Here is a 5,171-nt window from a genome sequence, read left to right as displayed (position 1 = left end):
TGCCCCAAGGGTTACTGAACTGCAGGATAATAAAGCTGAGCTCTTTAAATCTGTATGGACTGCATACAATTTCTGTGCAAGGTACTAGTGTTTTTTTTTTTTTTTTCATATATTATATTCATGTATTTAGCTGCTTGCCTTGAGTTCAGATCTGAGGCTGGCTCTAGTCTTCATCTTGGATATGTTTGGGCATAGGGAATGTCACCATGAGTAAACAAACAAAAAACAATGACATCAAAAAGTTTTTCTGTAGCATAAATTGTTATTAGTATTTATTTCAAGTCTTTTAATTATTTCTCAACCTGTAACAGGAAAATTGTCACTTATGCTTCAAGAGGAATGTTGGACAAATTTGGAGGGAAATCAGGATATACTTGGATAAAAATGGAGTAAATCCCTGCTGCCTTTATAGGGGAAGGGCCCCGATTTATACTCACGATTGTCTATTGTGATTTTCAGGGCATGGTCCCTTCAGAGAATTTAAACATTAAAACATTTGCAGCAGGCAGGGATTAATTCCAGAAAGGGATAGGTAAATGTGATAACATTCCTAGCTGCCCAATTGCTTGCGTCACCTGGCAAAATCGCTGAGCTACGCATGCGCAGTTCAGAGCTGATTGCCAGGACCCCTGTCACATCCCGGCTTCCCCTGCGGTTGCTGGGACTGAATGAACTCATTCATACCTACATGGGGAATAAATCATTCCAGCCTGACCAATCAAGATTGCCGAAGATTGATATTATTAATAAACAGTATTTATATAGAGCCAACATAGTACACAGCATTGTACATTAAATAGGGGTTTCCATGACTGATACAAACAATGAAAACAGAAGAGGAAGACCCTGCTCAGAAGAGCTTACAATCTAAAAGGAACAAGGGGAAAATGAAGAAGATGGCGGTGCCCAGAACAGGGACAGGTTACTATAAACAGGATTTAGTTCCATTTGAACATGTTTTGCACACTGGATGCTAGTTTATTCAATGATAATTGCAAAGTTTAAATGGCCTAATACATCTTGCCATTTAGATGCACTTACATAAACTCTATGGGATCTATTAATAAAGCAGTGAATCTGACATTCGCCTAAACATTTCTAGAAGAGAATCATAGTCCTTGAAATACATGAACCTGGAAGATTCTCCATCAGAGAATGTTTCAGTGAATGTCGGAACCATTGCCTTACAAATAAACCTTTAAACATCCCATGTATTCATTCATCAGATTTAAAGCAAACTTTTTTCTTTCGTTTGAGATAAATGGCTTGTTAATGGCTAAAGAAGTCCATGACACCTCATTTTACTTTGGTGCATTATTCAATTTCACAGAGTTATAAAATTGATTAATAGTTAAGGGACATTTTACCTGAAATAAGAAGCAGAAGACCCAGAAACAAACAATCTATGCATGTGGTGCAGGAAATTGTGCCAAATTACACAAGATACTAGGGTATATATTGCCTGCATTATATAAAAAAGGAGCAGCACTTCCTGGTGTCTGCACTGGAGAGCTCTCGCACAGACTTAAGCTACGTACACACTTCCAATTATTATCGTTTGTAAACGAACGACGAACGATCCTGCACGATATCTGCGAACGATCGTATAGCACCGATCCTGTACATACAGATAACGACATGATCGTTCAAAGATATTGTACACACGTATATATACACACAGTATATATGAATATATATATATATATATGAATACACAATACAGCCTGTATCGATCAAATGTTCGTTCATCGCGCATGCTCAGAACATGCACGATCACTGAACAACCGTACACACGATAGATGGTCAACGATCGTCGTCCAATCCGATCCGCCGGTCCGGTCGTTCATTTCCAACGACTATCCTAGTTCGTCCGCATCGTTGGTTACTTTTTTTACAAACGATTTTTGGCCAATCGGTCGTTCGTCGTTCATTTCCAACATTAAAAATTGGACGTGTGTACGCAGCTTTAGCTTTACACCTTTGTTCAGACTGGCATTTAGGGCTTAATTTTTCAAGTTTCTGAATAACCAGGCAAATCCTGAGGCGTGGAATCCCCATATATTGTAATGGGCAGCTCATACTGACTTTCTGAAATCACACTTGCATTGCATGAAAAAAAAAACATTAATTGTAAGAAAGTGCATTGCATTGCATCTCCCTCCTTGCACTTTATTCAGTATTGAATCCCCCCTTCCTCCATTTCTCTGCCTCTATCCTTAAAATAGCACTTCCTGTAGGCAGTATTAGAGGGTTCATGTACACAAAGGCCATTTCTGCATACAGTAAGCAAGAAAACAATAGATTGATGATCAAATGATTGCTGCATCATAAAAGGGAGCACGTCTATTACCAGGAATAATGATCCTGCAGTGCTAATGTGGAATCTCAGGAAATTAGCTAAATGCATGATTTAAAGAAATATATGCAAAACAATGTCTATATTTCCCCAGCATTCTTTTTAATTTGCCAGTAGGAGCCTAGGAGTGGTAAACAAACTGAATTAAACCCTGGAACCGCATGCCACCTTCCTGGCTTTGAAGCATTGAAAATGTGTGTAAACCACATGATTGGCTGCACATATTTATTAATCCATGGGAGTTAAAATCGTAAGAATATATGTGGTTTATCTTTGCTGTTTGCTAGGAGTATTGCTCTCATCGTCTGCCTATATATGTCTTAGGAAAAATCTTTGATAACATGCAATATTTAGGGGCTTATTTAAAAAGCAGTAGTGTGGCTGCCAAACAAACAAGCACAGAAATGTGCTTTACAAACATTTTTGTTGTTAATAGAGATGGAAATGATAGGGCCACTTGCCAAGTTTGGTATTGCTGTTGGTATTCCAATGGAGGATATTGTGTTTCTGGCACAGATATTCCCCATTAACCTCCTGGGCGGTAATTTCTATCTGAATTTATATGTCTAAAGGTGGTAAATTGTTTTTCATGAAAATTTAAATATAATAAGTAAAATATAATAGTATGAGTATAATAAAGTTTGGAACACAAAATCATGTAAAAAAAAAAATTAAATAAATTAAAAAAAATAAATGTATTAATAAATTTATTAATAAACTTTGACAGACTTTATTTTTTATTTTTTTTAGCTACCCTGAGTGTGGCTCAGGGTTACAGCTTTCAGCTTGTTTTTTTTAGCCTGAGCCACACTCGGGAGGTTAAAATGCAAACTGCAATAAATAATAAGTTGTCTCCAAAAAGGAAATCTCCTCCTATAGATAGTGATCACTAGAACGGGTGTTCCCATTGGAAGAGGATTAACAATTACTATTAGTATTATCCAGTAACAATCAGGGGTGTATTTGGGTGGGCATGTGCGCTCATGCCATGCCCTAACTTTTTTTGGGACCCCCGTATAGGCTCTCCCTGCGCGCCTGCCACTGATAGCCTTCACTATTACGATGCCCCCTTTTCTTTTCCTTTACGACTACACCCCTGATAAAAATGCAGGAGAGCAACTGAGGGAAAGGTAAAAAAAGCAAAGGAACGTTGTCACCCTATAGCAGAATGCACCTGAATGGAAACAGGAAAATGTCTTGTAAAGCTCTGTTGAGGCTTTTAAAACAACCTTCTGCTCCAGTTTGGGAATTTTTACAGACAGATGATAAAAGGAGCACCGGCTGCCATATTACACAAGCTGCCAGCAGGATTTTTTCAGATTTCAAGAGCTGCCCAGGCTTGCCGAAGCCTGAGAGAATGATAATCAGTAGTCTTGTTATGTATTTAATGTACAGCGCTGCGTAATATGCTGGCTCTATATAAATCCTGTTTATTAATAATATAAATAATAATAATAATATGTCCTAGGAGATCCTGTTATCGGATCATTATTTCACGTAAGGTTATATGCATATTTACCATATTTTAGACAAGGATTACCCTGCAAAATCCATATTACAACCAAAAGCTCTGACACTGCTGCTGGGTGCTGCTATTTTGGATGTGATATCTGCAGTCCCAGCACAGTCAGAGTTGGCATTTAAATGCAACTCTAAGTAAGTATACATGGAAAGGAAAAGCATTACAAGTATTAATTTTTTTTTTTTTTAGTGACAGGGTCTCTTTACCTTAAAGTTGAATGGTGCTTCTTTTTTGCCACATAATGTCCGCAGACTTTAAGCCTGAAAAATGGCTTATTTCACAAAACTAACACTACAATAAAAATTATTATTTTCCCAAAATATGACAACCAGCTCCCACCAGGAGTGGACATAGGGAGGTGCAAAGTTTGCCGCTGTACCCCTCTTCAGGCACAAGGAGCCCCCATAGGACCAAGTCAGTTTGGTGGGGGAGGACCCAAATTGATTTCTTTCTAGTTGGCTCCCACTTTTTCTCCCCTGTTGTCACCCTAAAGGGGGCTACATACAGCTGAAACACATTATGCAGACACAGGCTGCCGTTGTCACTACAAAGAATCCATACCAGTGATGTGCTGCCAATGCCTATAGAAAAAGCAAACAGACAGGAAGTGCAAAGAAAGCGTCAGGGGAGCTTTGTAGGGACCCAAAGAAGGATGAATAAAAAGGGAAAAAATTAAACAGAACGTTATCCCATTAGGGTTTAGATTTCCTTGGAGTGGAGCTTCCAGTACTCCCTACACATTTAAATGAATCTCTTTTTGGCATGTCAAATATACAGCAACTTTATCATTTTGAATTTTATCATAAAAAAGATGTCCATGTGTGTGACTCCTCCAAGACTGAGATGATGTCATCAGTCAACTGCAGTGATCAGACTGTAACAATGTATCTTTACAGCAAAACACAGGGATCTGCATAGGACATATTGTGAAGACAGCCAAGAGGAGCAAAGACACCGGGATTTACACGGCAATGACATATCTAATCCAGTGCTTTAGTATTCTTACCCTGGCAGAACTATTATTATTATTAATAAACAGGATTAATATAGCGCCAACATATTACGAAGAGCTGTACAATAAATAGGGATTGCAAATGACAGAAGAATACAGACAGTGACACAGGAGGAGGTGAGGACCCTGCCCCAAAGAGTTTACAATCTAGGAGGTGGGGGACGTAACACACAATAGGAGGGGAGATATTGATGGTTTAAAAGACAGAAGAAGATGGGTAGGCAAGTTTGAAAAGACAGGTTTTGAGTGCTGTTTATAATGAGCAGAAAGTAGGAACAAGC

The sequence above is a fragment of the Pyxicephalus adspersus genome, chromosome 3, assembly GCF_032062135.1.
Source record: "Pyxicephalus adspersus chromosome 3, UCB_Pads_2.0, whole genome shotgun sequence".
Classification (NCBI taxonomy): Eukaryota; Metazoa; Chordata; class Amphibia; order Anura; family Pyxicephalidae; genus Pyxicephalus; species Pyxicephalus adspersus.
The sequence above is the reverse complement of the archived record's forward strand: the minus strand, read 5'-3'. Positions refer to the sequence as shown.